Below are 16,519 nucleotides of genomic sequence, written 5' to 3' on the forward strand. Positions count from 1 at the left end.
TTTGTACCCAGTGATGCCAAATGCGCTTTCAATTTTTTGGTTTTAAAATCCTAAAACGGCTGGGCGCGGTGGCTCAAGCCTCTAATCCCAGCACTTTGGGAGGCCGAGATGGGCGGATCACGAGGTCAGGAGATCGAGACCCTCCTGGCTAACACGGTGAAACCCCGTCTCTACTAAAAAATACAAAAAACTAGCCGGGCGAGGCGGCGGGCGCTTGTAGTCCCAGCTACTTGGGAAGCTGAGGCAGGAGAATGGCGTAAACCCGGGAGGCGGAGCTTGCAGTGAGCTGAGGTCCGGCCACTGCACTCCAGCCTGGGTGACAGAGCGAGACTCCGTCTCAAAAAAAAAAAAAAAAAAAAAAAAAAAATTCCTAAAACATCCTTAATGGGTTTTGGACTGAAGATCATCTATTGAGAAGATAGGAGGGCCAACTTTAATCATAATTTTTCAACTGGGACTCACGCACACGGTACATACCCAGTGTGGCTGAAATGACCCAATAGCGTTGGTCACGAGTAATGCCTCCTCTGCTGGCTCTTGCACTCTTTGACAATAGGTACAAAAAGATAGGAGTTTTTGAGGAATTGTCTTTATGTTTAGTGGGATAAGATTTAAAACAGTAAGCCTGGGCACAGTGGCTCATGCCTGTAACCCCAGCTCTTTGGGAAGCCACAATGGGAGGATTGCTTAAACCCAGGAGTTCCAGATTGGCCTGGGCAACATGACGAGACACCACCCCCCCGTCTCTACTAAAAATACAAAAATCACCCAGGTGTGCGTCTGTAATCCCAGCTACTCGGGAGGCTGAGGCAGAAGAATCGCTTGAATCCAGGAGACGGAGTTTGCAGTGAGCTGAGATCGTGCCACTGCACTCCAGTCTGGGCGACAGAGCACGACTCCCTCTCAAAAAACAAACAAACAAACAACAACAACAAAAACCCAAAAAAGAAAACAACCCAAGTGACCATCAACAGATGAATGAACAGAAGCGGTACATACATATAATAGAATGCTCTTCAGCCTTTAAGAGGAAAGCTGTCTGACGCAGGTTCCAAGGGATGAACCTTGAAAACATGATGCTAAGTGAAAGAAGCCAGACACAAAGGGGCACTTATCGTCTGATCCCATTTACACGAAATATCTAGAAGAGGCAAATCCATAGAGACTGAACGTAGAATAAAGCTTGCCAGGGGCTGGGGAAAGGGGGAAACGGGCACTTACTGCTTAATGGTTAGAGTTCCTGTTTGGGGTGTTGAAAAAGTTTAGAAAATAGACAGTGGTGATAGTTGCACAACATTGTGACTGCCATTAATGCCAATGAGTTGTGCACTTAAAAAGGGTTCAAGAAGGGTCCAGATGTGGTGGCTCACGCCTGCAATCCCAGCATTTTTGGAGGCCAAGGTGAGTGGATCACCTGAGGTCGGGAGTTTAAGACTAGCCTGACCAACATAGAGAAACCCCCGTCTCTACTAAAAATACAAAAATTAGTGGTGGCATGCGCCTGTAACCCCTGCTACTCAGGAGGCTGAGGCAGGAGAATCATTTGAACCCGGGAGGCGGAGGTTGCAGTGAGCCAAGATCACGCCATTGCACTCCAGCCGGGGCAATAAGAGTGAAACCTCATCTCAAAAAAAAAAAAGGTTAAAGTGGCAAATTTTATATTTATTTCAACACAAGTTTGTAAAAAGTCAATGTACAGAGACTTTTTGTTTTGAGACAGGGTCTTGCTCTGTCCCCCAGGCTGGAGTGCAGTGGCGTGATCACAGCTCACCACAGCCTCCACTTCCTGGCAATATAGGAGTTAAGAAGCAATTACTGGCCTGGTGCGGTGACTCAGGCCTATAATCCCAGCACTTTGGGAGGCAGGCAGATCACTTGAGGTCGGGAGTTTGAGACCAGTCTGGCCAATGTGGTGAAACCCTGTCTCTACTACAAATACAAAAATTAGCTAGGCATGGTGGTGCACATCTATAATTCCAGCTACTCGGAAGGCTGAGGTGGGATAATCGCTTGAACCCGGGAGATGGAGGTTGCAGTGAGCCCAGATCGTGTCACTGCACTCCAGCCTGGGAGACAGAGCAAGACTCTGTCTCAAAAAAAAAAAAAAAGAAAAGAAAAGAAACTACTTAGGCAGATAGTGAGGGTACAGGAGTCCTCGGAAGGTTTTCCTTTTAATAAAAAGCACCCCCCAATCATTTTCTTTTCTAACAAAGAGCAGCCTATAAAATCAAGCTGCAGACATAGACAAGCAAGCTGGAAGCTTGCACGGATTAATGCTGGCAGTTGTGCCAATGGGAAAAGGCAACCTGGGACCAAGCAGTTTCAAAATGGTGGCTTCATCTTCCCTTCTCTTTGCCAACCCCTGCGTACAGTAAGAAGAGGACAAAAGGACTCCGACCAGACAAATACCCTATTTGCATAATAAGATTAGAGTGGGGCAACCAGCCTTTCCCAGCACACTATGTAAATGTTACAGCTGATGGAACCAATCTGTGGGTCCTATGTAAATCAGACACCACCTCCTCAAGCCTGCCTATAAAAATCTAGAGCAGGCCCTGGAGGGCACGGTTTTCCTCTTGGAAGCCCCTTTCTCTGGCAAGGGAGAGAGCTGTTCTCTTTTCTCTCACTTTTTTTTTCTATTAAAGCTTTCCTCCTAAACTCACTTCTCATGTGTGTCCATGTCCTTAATCTTCTTAGTGTGAGACAACAAACCCCGGGGATTTACCCCAGACAATGACTCTGCTTCACTGGGTTCAGGTGATCCTCCCCTCCCTAGTAGCTGGGATTACAGGTGCATACCACCATGCCTGGCTAATTTTAAATTTTTTTTTTTTTTTTTTTTTTGAGACGGAGTCTCGCTGTGTCTCCCAGGCTGGAGTGCAGTGGCGCGATCTCGGCTCACTGCAAGCTCCGCCTCCCGGGTTCACGTCATTCTCCCGCCTCAGCCTCCGAGTAGCTGGGACTACAGGCGCCCGCCACCACGCCCGGCTAATTTTTTGTATTTTTAGTAGAGACGGGGTTTCACCGTGTTAGCCAGGATGGTCTTGATCTCCTGACCTCGTGATCCGCCCGTCTCGGCCTCCCAAAGTGCTGGGATTACAGGCTTGAGCCACCGCGCCCGGCTAAATTTTTTTGTAGAGATGTAGTCTCACCATGTTTCCCAGGCTGGTCTCAAACTCCTGGGCTCAAGCCATTTACCAGCCTCAGCCTCCCAGGGTCCTAAGGTTGTAGGCACGTGCCACTGCAACCCACCCAGTGTTTAATTTTCAAAAGGTGAGCAGCTTATAGGTAAATTTAAAACCTTAACTTAGTTGTTAATTAACACAGGATGATGCTATCATCAAAGAAATGATAATGTGTCTTAAAAACATTTTATTGTGAAGTTTCTTCATACATAATTAAAACAGAAAATTATCCACATAGCTATCTTAGCCCTCCTTTTACTCTATTAATGCTGGACTGACCAAAATTATTTTTCCATATAATGAAGATGACTTCTATTACAATTTAATGGGTGGGGGTGTAAAGAAAATAAGCAATTTGCTATAGCTCAGATTACAACTTTTTTTTTTTTTTTTTTTTTTTTTTTTTTTTTTTTGAGACGGAGTCTCACGCTGTTGCCCAGGCTGGAGTGCAGTGGCGCGATCTCGGCTCACTGCAAGCTCCGCCTCCCGGGTTCCCGCCATTCTCCTGCCTCAGCCTCCTGAGTAGCTGGGACTATAGGCGCCCGCCACCGCGCCCGGCTAATTTTTTTGTGTATTTTTAGTAGAGACGGGGTTTCACTGTGGTCTCGATCTCCTGACCTTGTGATCCGCCCGCCTCGGCCTCCCAGAGTGCTGGGATTACAGGCTTGAGCCACCGCGCCCGGCCAATTACAACGTTTTTTAATTCTTTATTATTATTATTAATATTGTTATTATTTGAAACAGAGTCTTGCTCTGTCACCCAGGCTGGAGTACAGTGGTGCGTTCTCAGCTCACTACAACGTCCATCTCCTGGGCTCAAGCAACTCTCATGCCTCAGATTCCAGAGTTGCTGGGATTACAGGCGTGCGTCACCATACCTAACTAATTTTTTTCTATTTTTAGTAGAGATGGGGTTTCGCCATGCTGCCTAGGCTTGTCTCGAACTCCTGGCCTCAAGTGATCTGTCTGCCTCAGTCTCCCAAAGTGCTGGGATTACAGGCATGGGCCACTGCGCCCAGCCTAAGTTCTTTAATTCCAACTTCTTAATATCTCTGGTGTGTATGCCCATTTCCCTGAGTCTTTTAATCCTTCTTCCACACTCTGCCACGGCAGTTTTAGCATTTCCACTTCACTTAGTGTGGCTTGCTGCTTCCTCCAGACTTCTAAAGGTCATACTAACAGCATATTAGCACCAGCTTTCCGGGTCCTTGTTGGGGTATTAAATCCTGTACCTTAAGAGAGTGCTTCCATATTGATAAATTCTTTCTTCACCAACTGTATGTTTCCACCCCTGTTGTGGTTTAAATGTGTCCCCCCAAAGTTCATGTATTGGAAACTTAATTGCCATTATAACAATATTAAGAGATGGGGCCTTTAAGAGATGATCGCGGCCGGGCGCGGTGGCTCAAGCCTGTAATCCCAGCACTTTGGGAGGCCGAGACGGGCGGAACACGAGGTCAGGAGATCGAGACCATCCTGGCTAACACGATGAAACCCCGTCTCTACTAAAAAATACAAAAAACTAACCGGGCGCGGTGGCGGGTGCCTGTAGTCCCAGCTACTCGGGAGGCTGAGGCAGGAGAATGGCGTAAACCCGGGAGGCGGAGCTTGCAGTGAGCTGAGATCCGGCCACTGCACTCCAGCCTGGGCGACAGAGCGAGACTCCGTCTCAAAAAAAAAAAAAAAAAAAAAAAAAAAAAAAAAAAAAAAAAGAGATGATCGTGCCATGAGGGCTGTGCCCTCACAAGTGGATTAATGCTATTATTGTAGGCAGGGATTAGTTATTGTGGGAATGGACTCTCAATAAAAGAATAAGTTCACTTGATTTTCTCTCTTTCCCATGCACCTGCTTGCCCTTCCACTTTTCTGCCATATTATGAAGCAATACACTTTGCATGCCAGAAGCTGCTGTCATGCCTTTGGCCTTCCCAGCCTCCAGAGTCTTGAGCCAAATAAATTTTTTACAAATTACCCAGTATGTGATATTCTGTTATAGCAACAGAAAATGGGCTAAGACAACCTTTGTTCCAGCATCCTCAGGATCCAATCCCATATATACTCCCCTGGCTTTTGCTGACTAGATCCTGTAGTTCCTTTAGAGTTTGGTCTATTTCCCAAGTGAATTTCCCTAGCCAGTTATTTTGTAATTTAACCCTGGTTACTGGTCTGGTGATTAGGAGGGGAGGTGGAGGTAGATCCTAAGAGGTTGTTCACGTTGCCTTATAAGGCGGACATCTCTGTAGCATCATCTTCAGGCAAGGTAAGTGTATTCTTTAACACTTTTATACAATCTAAGGTTTCAGGGGGATCTTGACTTAAAGATTCGTTTTTTTTGTTTTTTTTTTTTTGAGACTGAGTCCCAGGCTGGAGTGCAGTGGCTCAATCTCGGCTCACTGCAAGCTCTGCCTGCTGGGTTCACGCCATTCTCCTGCCTCAGCCTCCCAAGTAGCTGGGACTACAGGCGCCTGGCTAAGTTTTTGTATTTTTAGTAGAGACAGGATTTAGCCATGTTAGCCAGGATAGTCTCAATCTCCTGACCTCATGATCTGCCCACCTCGGCCTCCCAAAGTGCTGGGATTACAGGCGTGAGCCACTGCGCCCCGCTAACTTCAAGATTCTTGAGGACATGGACCCAGTTGTCTCCATCCCTTATCTTAAAGTCCCCCTCTTTTCCAATCCAATTAGGGACCTGACATTAGCATAACAGACCAGGTTATTGAGGTTGACTCTTCAACCTCCCCTGGAGTTCCACTACTCTGGCAATTCCTAGGCCAGATCCTCAAAACTACTGACACACTGTAGATGAGTCTCTTAATAAGGTGCCGAGGAGGCCCCTCTGCTTTTCACACTTAACCCCCAGTTGGTGATTAATCATTCTAAGCCTTTGTCCTTCTCCTAACTATTGATTGCCCCAAGAAACAACCATCCAAATTTATTTTCTTTTGACTATTTCCATAATATTTCTTTCTTTCTTTCTTTCTTTTTTTTTTTCCTGAGACAGAATTTCACTGAGTTCCCCAGGTTGGAGTGCAGTGGCACAATCTCGGCTCACTGCAACCTCCGCCTCCTGGATTCAAGCAATTCTCTTGCCTCAGCCTCTGGAGTAGCTGGGATTACAGGCACCTACCACCAATTTTTTGTATTTTTTATTACAGATGGGGTTTCACCATGTTGGCCAGGCTGGTCTTGAGCTCCTGACCTTGGGTGAACCATGCACCTTGGCCTCCCAAAGTGCTGGGATTACAAAGTGTTGTAGGTGTGAGCCACCACGCTGGGCCTATTTCCACAAAATTTCTTCTTCTTTTTTTTTTTCATTTATTTGAGATGGAGTCTTGCCCTCTCACCCAGGCAGGAGTGCAATGGCATTAATTTTGGCTCACTACAACCTCTACCTCCTGAGTTCAAGCAATTCTCCTGCCCCAGCCTCCCAAGTAGCTGGAACTACAGGCGCACAACACCATGCCCAGCTAATTTTTTTATCTTTAGTAGAGACAGGGTTTCACCATGTTGGTCAGGCTGGTCTCGAACTCCTGACCTGGTGATCCGCCCATCTTGGCCTCCCAAAGTGCTGGGATTACAGGCATGAGCCACTGCACCCGGCCAAATTTCCACAAAATTTCTTAAAGGTCATTCATTCCTTTCTGATATGGTTTGGCTCTGTGTCCCCTCCCAAATCTCATCTTGTAGCTCCCATAATTCCCACGTGCTGTGGGAGGAACCTGGTGGGAGGTAATTGAATCATGGGGGCAGGTCTTTCCCGTGCTGTTCTCATGATAGTGAATTGCTCTCACGATATCTGATGGTTTTAACAACAGCCCTCTATTTGCCTGCCACCATCCATGTAAGATGTGACTTGCTCCTTCTTGCCTTCCACCATAATTGTGAGGCCTCCCCAGCCATGTGAAACTGTGAGTCCAATTAAACCTCTCACTTTCTTCTTTTTTTTTTTTTGAGACAGGGTCTCGCTCTGCCGCCTAGGCTGGATTGCAGTGGCAATCTCGGCTCACTGTAACCTCCACCTCCTGGGTTCAAGCAATTCTCCTGCCTTAGCCTCCTGAGTAGCTGGAATTACAGGCACATGCCACCACACCCAGCTAATTTTTGTATTTTTAGCAGAGACAGGGTTTCCCCATGTTGGCCAGGCTTGTCTCAAACTCCTGACCTCGAGTGATTTGCCTGCCTCGGCCTCCCAAAGTACTGGGATTACAGGTGTGAGCCACCATGCCCAGCCTAAACCTCTTTCTTTTATAAATTGCCTAGTCTCAGGCATGTCTTTATCAGCAGCGTGAAAACAGAGTAATACGGTAAATTGGTACCAGTAGAGTCAGGTGCTGCTGAAAAGACACCCACAAATGTGGAAGCACCTTTGGAACTGGGTAACAGGCAGAGGGCAAGGATATGTTTCTACCCCTGTTGTGGTTTATGTTTCACAGTTTGGAGGGCTCAGAAGGAGACAGGAAAATGTGGGAAAATCTGGAACTTCCTAGAGACTTGTGGAATGGCTTTGACCAAAATGCTGGTAGTGATATGAACAATAAGGTCCAGGCTGAGGTGGTCTCAGATGGAGATGAGGAACTGGTTGGGAACTGGAGCAAAGGTGACTCTTGTTACGTTTTAACAAAGAGACTGGTGGCATTTTGCCCTTGCCCTAGAAATCTGTGGAACTTTGAGCTTGAGAGAGATGATTTAGGGTATCTGGTGGAATAAATTTCTAAGCAGCAAAGCATTCAAGAGGTGACTTGGGGCTGTTAAAGGCGTTCAGTTTTAAAAGGGAAACACAGCATAAAAGTTTGGAAACTTTGCAGCCTGACAATGCAAGAGAAAAGAAAATCCCATTTTCTGAGGAGAAATTCAAGCCAGCTGCAGGAATTTGCATGAGTAGCGAGGAACTGAGTGTTCATCACCAAGACAATGGGGAACATGTTTCCAGAGCATGTCAGAGACTTTTGCAGCAGCCTCTCCCATTACAGGCCCCAAGGCCTAGGAGGAAAAATGGTTTCGTGGGCCAGGCCCAGGGTCCCTCTACTGGGTGCAGTCTAGAAACTTGGTGCCCTGCATCCCAGCTGCTCCAGCCATCACGAAAAGGGGCCAAGGTACAGCTCGGGCTGTTGCCTCAGAGGCTGCAAGCCCCAAGCCTTGGTAGCTTCCATGTGGTGTTGAGCCTGGGGGAGCACAGAAGAATTGAGGTTTGTGAATCTCTGCCTAGATTTCAGAGGATGTATGTAAATGCCTGGGTGTTCAGGCAGAAGTTTGCTGCAGAGGCAGGGCCTTCATGGAGAACCCCTGCTAGGGCAGTGCAGAAGGAAAATATGGGGTCAGAGCCCCCACACTGAGTCCCTACTGGGGCACTGCCTAGTGGGGCTTTGAGAAGAGGGCCACTGTCCTCCAGACCCTAGAATGGTAAATCCACTAACAGCTTGCACCGTGCACCTGGAAAAGCCACAGACAATGCCAGCTCATAAAGGCAGCCAGGAGCGGGGCTATACCCTGCAAACCCACAAGGGCAGAGCTTCCCAAGGCCACGGGAGGCCACCTCTTGCATCAGCGTGACCTGGATGTGAGACATGGAGTCAAAGGAGATCATTTTGGAGCTTTAAGATTTGACTGCTCCGCTGGATTTTGGACTTGCATGTGGGGTCTGTAGCCCCTTTGTTTTGGCCAATTTCTTTGTTTTTTTTTTGTTTTTTTTTTTTTTGAGGCGGAGTCTCGCTCTGTCGCCCAGGCTGGAGTGCAGTGGCGCGATCTCAGCTCACTGCAAGCTCCGCCTCCCGGGTTCCCGCCATTCTCCTGCCTCAGCCTCCCGAGTAGCTGGGACTACAGGCGCCGCCACCACGCCCGGCTAATTTTTTTGTATTTTTAGTGGAGACGGGGTTTCATTGCGTTAGCCAGGATGGTCTCGATCTCCTGACCTCGTGATCCGCCCGTCTCGGCCTCCCAAAGTGCTGGGATTACAGGCTTGAGCCACCGCGCCCGGCCCTGTTTTGGCCAATTTCTCCCATTTGGAATGGCTGTATTTATCCAATTGTATGTACCCCCATTGTATCTAGGAAGTAACTGACTTGGTTTTGATTTTACAGGCTCATGGGTGGAAGGGGCTTGCCTTGTCTCAGGTGAGACTTTGGACCTTTTATAAATTGCCTTGTCTCAGGTGAGACTTTTTGAGTTAAGGCTGAAATGAGCTGAGACTTTGGGGGACTGTTGGGAAGGCATGATTGGTTTTGAAATGTGAAGATATGAGATTTGGGAGGGGTCAGGGACGGAATGATATGGCTTGGCTCTGTGTCCCCACCCAAATCTTATCTTGTAGTTCCCATGATTCCCACGTGCCGTGGGAGGAACCCGGTGGGAGATGACTGAATCATGGGGGTGGGTCTTTCTGGCGCTATTCTCATGATACTGAATGGATCTTATGAGATCTGATGGTTTTAAAAATGGGAGTCTCAGCTGGGCATGGTGGCTCACACCTGTAATCCCAGCACTTTGGGATGCCAAGGCAGGTGGATCATGAGTTCAGCAGTTTGAGACCGGTCTGACCAACAGGTTGAAACCCCGTCTCTACTAAAAACACAAAAATTAGCTGGGCGTGGTAGAGCACGCCTGTAATGCCAGCTACTCAGGAGGCTAAGGTCGGAGAATCACTTGAACCTGGGAGGCGGAGGTTGCAATGAGCTAAGATCACGCCACCGCACTCCAGCCTCTGTTTTTTTTGAGACTCCATCCCTCCGCCCCCCAAAAAAAGAGAGAGTCTCTCTGCACAAGCCCTCTCTTTGCCTGCCACCATCCACGTAAGATGTGACTTGCTCCTCCTTGCCTTCCACCATGATTGTGAGGCCTCCCTAGCCACGTGCAACCGTGAGTCCATTTAAACCTCTTTATCAGCAGCGTGAAAATGGACGAATATACCTTTCATCAGTCATCCTAGTTCACCAGCAGTTTTAACAACTGTACCCCTACTGTATGTGGGGTCTATACATGCTCCACTTATTACCAGTGATGGGGTTCTCACTGCCAGCTGCTGGCCAGCTGGTAAGCTGGCTACAAAATCTGATTTTTTGAGTCAGCTTTCTCAGATCACTTCCAGCACCAACTGTCCCAGGTCCTGTTCCCCCAGAAGCTGACTCTGAAATGGATATTCGCACAAAGAGCTCACTGAGGCTTGCTTGGGAGATCAACTCCCATGAGCAAGTGAAGGAAGGAGGATTGGGAAGAGAGAGAAGTTGAGCCATAGTATAGTTGTAAGAAAGGCCTCAGTCAATCTTGGGGGAATTCTCCAGAGCTGAAATGGCCCTTCAGAGTTGTCCCAAATTGTAGCAAGAGGACCAGGACTTCGTATTCTTAGGTCAGTCTGTCATTGGAAGGGAGGGAGCTCTCTTCAGCTGAAGGTGATCATGGGGAGTGGAGGAAGCGGGTGAGGACACACTCAGCTACGGGTCATTAACACTCTCAGGACTAAGTTTTCCAGTCTTGAAGGAGACTAGCTGGGTGGTAGACCACAGTGTTCACTAAATAAAATGAAAGAAATATGGGAAAGTGGTAGAATATCTCCTTCCAGTGAAGTTAGAAGTATCTGAGGGGCAGAGAGTGGAAGAACTACAAAGGGAAGCTGAGTCCTATTTCTTAAATATAAATAGGGCATTTCAGACTGTTGTTAAACTGTTCTTCATGTTGGAACATGAAGGCTGGAGTGCAGTGGTGCAATTGTGGCAGGCCAGGTCTCACCAACGCAGGCCTCTGTAACAACTGTTTCAGCACTGAGTGCTGAAGTTAAATATTAAAAGCTGAGAGAGCCAATGCCCTTCTACAAAGGCTGGAACGTAACAAAAGCCCATCAAGGATTTTGCCCAGGCCCTTCCTAGGCCTTAAAGCATGACAAGATAACACAGGAATTCTTAACAGTACCCGTTTAGGATTAAACAAGCTTTACTGAGGGGAGGGGTGGGGGGGCTCCCCAGACTTCCACCAACAAGTTTATTGGGGGATCTGAAGAAATTCCCCAAACCTCCATGATTTAGCAGGAGACAAGGGTAATCACCCCAGCACGTGGACTCATTTAGATTAAGTAAATTTACTGAGGCTCCAGAAGGTCTTCAGGACTCAGATCTTAACGATTAGAAGTTAGTCACTTATGGCCAGGCGCGGTGGCTCACGCCTGTAATCCCAGCACTTTGGGAGGCCAAGGCGGGCGGATCACGAGGTCAGGAAATCGAGACCATCCTGGCTAACACGGTGAAACCCCGTCTCTACTAAAAAAAAAAAAATACAAGAAATTAGCCTGGCGTGGTGGCAGGTGCCTGTAGTCCCAGCTACTCAGGAGGCCGAGGGAGAATACTGTGAACCCAGAAGGCGGAACTTGCAGTGAGCGGAGATTGTGCCACTGCACTCCTGCCTGGGGGACAGAGCGAGACTCCGTCTCAAACAAACAAACAAAAAAACCCAGAAGCTAATCACTTGTGTCTTTAGATGAATGCACACTTACACGTAGACATATCTTAGAAGGTACATATAAGCTCTGGAAAACTCTGTAATTTTGAGTTGGTCTGGCAATATTTTCCAGGCCTTTACCCTGTCCCGGTTACACAAATAAACTCCCTTCTTTCCCAATTCATTTACATCTCATTATTGGGCCGTGAGAATAAGCAGCCCCACCTGTGGTTTGGTCTGGGAACACAATCGCAGCTCACTGTAGCCTCCACCTCCTGGGTTCAAGTGATTCCGCCACTTCGGCCTTTTGTGGAGCTAGGAGCACAGGTACATACCATTATGCTAGGCTCATCTGAGCTACAGCAAATTGTTTTTTCCCTCCCAGCCATTTTAAATATTTTTGTTGAGATGGGGATCTCACTATCTTGGCAAGGCTCGTCTTGAACTCCTGGCCTCAAGGGTTCCTCCTGCTTTGACCTCCCAAAGTGTTGAAATTACAGGTGTGAGCCACCATGCCCAGTCTATTTTTTACGTGTATATACTCTTGGGAAAAAACTTCTCAGAGTAATGTTAAGGTTGGACATGAAGATAGAAACAAAATTCCTGCAGGATGTGATAATGAAGGATTAAAAAAGATTAAAAAGCAATTCAACAAGCACTTACGTTTCTACTATGTAACAAATGATGGATTACAAAGATAAACATGGTCCCTAACTTAGTAAAAAGAAATAGCAAGATAATGAAACTTGGGATCTTCAAAGAAATGTCATTCAGTTCTTTCCATATACTAAATATTAAGCTGCAGGCTGTGTGCAGTGGTTCATGCCTGTAATCCCAGCACTTTAGGAGGCTGAGGTGGGAGGATCCCTTGAGGCCAGGAGTTCGAGACCAGCCTAGGTAATATAGGGAGACCCCGTGTCTACACTCGCTCTGTCTCCCAGGCTGGAGTGCAGCAGCACAATCATGGCTCACTGCAGCCTCAACCTCCCAGGTTCAAGCAATCCTCCTACTTCAGCCTCCCAAGTAGCTGGGATTACAGGTATGAACCACCACACTCAACCTCTACAAAAAAATTTTAAAATTAGCCAGACATGGTGGTACACGCCTGTACTCCCAGCTACTGGGGAGGCTGAGCTGGGAGGATTACTTGAGCCCAGTTCAAGGCTGCAGTAAGCACTCCAGCCTGGGTGAGAATGAGACCCTGTCTTAATAAACAAAAACAAAAACAAAAACAAAAACAAAAAGAAACAGGCGTGGTGGCTCACACCTGTAATCCCAGTATTTTGGGAGGTCGAGGTGGGTAGATCACTTGAGGTCAGGAGTTTGACACCAGCCTGACCAACCTGATGAAACCCCATCTCTACTAAAAATACAAGATTAGCTGAGCATGGTGGCTCATTCCTGTAATCCCAGCTACTCGGGAGGCTGAGGCAGGACAGTCATTTGAACCCGGGAGATGGAAGTTGCAGTGAGCTGAGATCGTGCTGTTGCACTCCAGCCTGGGCGACAAGAAGGGAACTCCGTCTCAAAAAAAAAAGGACCAGGTGCGGTGGCTCACGCCTGTAATCCCAGCACTTTGGGAAGCTGAGGCGGGTGGCTCATCAAGTCAGGAGATCGAGACCATCCTGGCTAACACACGGTGAAACCCCGTCTCTACTAAAAATACAAAAAAATTAGCTGGGCGTGGTGTCGGGCGCCTGTGGTCCCAGCTACTCGGGAGGCTGAGACAGGAAAATGGCGAGAACCCGGTAGGCGGAGCTTGCAGTGAGTCGAGATTGCGCCACTGTGCTCCAGCCTGGGCGACAGAGCGAGAATCATCTCAAAAATAAATAAATAAAATAAAATAAAAATAAAGCTATAAGTTAGGAAAGTTGTTTAATATCCTCTCAAAAACGCCAAGATGATTTCTCTGCATCACAGAAGGCGTATGGTAGCAGACTTTCAAATCACTAAACTCCAAAACAACTGGCTCTCGACAAGCATCATGCTGTAGCTATACCGTCACATGTACCTTTACTGATATCCGTGTTTTTTTTTCCCCTAAAAATCTAAAACACCAACACATTTCAGTTCTTTTCTAGTTTTTACTATCCATGTTGTCAAGAAGAATGGTTCTCAAAGTGTGGTCTGTGGGCCAGTAGTTCTGGTACTGAGAACTTGTTAGAAATTAAAAATTCTTGGGCCCCACTCCATCCCTACTGAGTGTGAATCTGGGGGTGGAGCCCAGCATCTGTGTGTAATAAGCCCCACACGTATTCTGATGGGCCTTGAGATGAAGAACCACTTGTCAAGTGCCCAATAAAAGCATGGCCTAAGCCACCAACCCCAAATCAGGAGTTTAGGAGGGGCAAAGTCCGTCAGCTGGCTTTTGAAACAAATGTGCAAGGTGTTTTCTCACTGCTTCAAAAACAGGTTCAGATTCACCCAAAGGATTTGAAAACTTAGTCCACACAAAAACCTGCATATAGATGTTTAGTTTTATCTGTAATTGCCAAAATGTAAAAGCAAGGTGTCCCTCAGGAGCTGAATGGATAAACTGTGGTACATCCAGACAATGGAATATTACTCGGCACTAAAAAGAAATAAGCTATCAAGCCATGAAAAGATGTAGAGGAAATGGAAATGCACATTTACTAAGAAGCCGATCTAAAAAGGCTACCTATTGTGATTCTGACTCTATGACATTCTGGAAAAGGGAAAAACTATGGAGACTGTGAAAAGCCTCACAATTGTCAGGGGTTTTGCTGGGAGGAAGACATGAACTGGCAGAGAATTGTGGGGCGGTGAAGTGTTATGGTGTATAATGGTGGATACATGCCATTATACATTTGTCCAGACTCACAGAATGTACAAGAATGAACCGTAAACTATGGACTTTGGGTGATAATGATGTCAATACAGGTTCATTAACTGTAAAAAATGTACCACTCTGGTGGGGGATGTTAATAATGAAGGAGGTGTGAGAGCAAGGAGAAGATGGGAAATATCTGTACCTTCCACTTAATTTTGCTGTGAACCTAAAATTGCTCTAAAAATATAATAAAGTCTTAAAAGACAAAACAAAAAAGTAGGTTTAGAGAGAGATGATTTGGGGTAAAAATGAAAATTATGGTCTTTTGTTTCAGACAATGAGAACTGAAAAGAAGTGATCTTTTAAAGTATGAGTTTATTCTCCAGGTTTTCTTAAATACCCACAAATTAGTGTTTTTATTGCTGCTATATCCAAGAGCTGAAAACAATTTAAAATATGTACTTTTATCACATTTAACATTTACGAAAGATAGAATGGAACTGTTTGAATTTTAAAGATGAGTTTTTCAGATTCAGTAACATATGGAAATTGAGGATAATTATAGAAACAGCTATTGAACTCTAAAATAAAAAAATCATATGGAAATAAAAGGTATTTCATTTGAAAAATGGCTCATCACCTCTCCTGCTGGTTAATACACTAATGACAATGAAATGGAATCAAGTATTATCTTCTCCACATTGAAAACAAAGTGCTTCTTTTCCTGATTGCCAGCTTTAGGTCTGAAATGTAAAACAGGATTAACTGAGGTTCCGAACAACTCAAATATTTTACTATTCTACTTTATGCTAATGAATTATATTGTAATACTAAGAAAATAAATTGGTAAATACCTCATAAATTTGCTGGATTAATGTTTGACAGGAAAAAACAAGAAATGGATGAACAGCTGATCAAGTTGGGTGCAATGTGGTCACTGGGACAGTTACAAATAGCACTAAATCATAATACACAAAGAGCCTAGTGTGTGTTAAAGAAAGACCAGAGGGTTTAGGCGCAGTGGCTCATGCCTGTAATCCCAGCACTTTGGGTGGCCAAAGTGGGTGGATCACCTGAGGTCAGGAGTTTGAGACCAGCCCGGTCAACATGATGAAACCCCGTCTTTACTAAAAACACAAAAATTAGCTACGTGTGGTGGCAGGCGCCTGTAATCCCAGCTATTCAGGAGGTTGAGGTAGGCGAACTGCTTGAATATGGGAGGCAGAGGTTGCAGTGAGCCAAGATCGTGCCACTGCACTCCAGCCTGGGCAACAAGAGTGAAACTCCATCTCAAAAAAAAAAAAAAAAAAAAGAGGAACATTTGCAATCTCTATGGCAACATATTTGGCCAAATAGTCCAGGTTTGACAAGCCCACAGGTAATAAGTCCCTAGAAGGATGAAGTTAATGAAAAGCTAGTTTCAAATTAGCTCCAATTTTATTTACAAGTTAACAATACACAATTTTATCTTCTATCCTTTTCATTCAAAGGAAAATTAAAACCATACTGTTAGTGTGAACTTTTGTTTCTGAACTTGCCAATTTTTTTTTTTTTTTTTGAGATGGAGTCTCACTCTGTCACCTACGCTGGAGTGCAGTGGCGTGATCTCAGCTCACTGCAACCTCTGCCTCCGGGGTTCAAGCAATTCTCCCATGTCAGCCTCTCAAGTAGCTGGGACTACAGGTGTGCACCACCACACCCGGCTAATTTTTGTGTTTTTTTTTAGTAGAGACAGGGTTTTGCCGTGTTGGCCAGGGTAGTCTCGAAATCCTGACCTCAGGTGATCCACCCGCCTTGGCCTCCCAAAGTGCTGGGATTACAGGCGCCAACCACTGCGCCCGACCTTTTTTGGTTAGTTTTTAAAAGACAAGTGATAGCAGATGTTGATGTTATTAATGTGACCAATGCACTGAATTTCCAAAGAATAAGATTAGATTACTTTAGTACTATATGTCTTTATTCCCAGTGACTCACAGGATAAATATGACAGATATCCCACAACTGTCTTCAGTCCTGGGATCATAAAAAAGGACAATTGATAATTTTCCATTAAGCAGAAAATTAATTAGGAGAAATGCCATTTCTAGAATGCTGTTTTTCTTTTTCTCTTCATTTGAATTTT

This window comes from Macaca mulatta, chromosome 16, assembly GCF_049350105.2.
Source record: "Macaca mulatta isolate MMU2019108-1 chromosome 16, T2T-MMU8v2.0, whole genome shotgun sequence".
NCBI lineage: Eukaryota > Metazoa > Chordata > Mammalia > Primates > Cercopithecidae > Macaca > Macaca mulatta.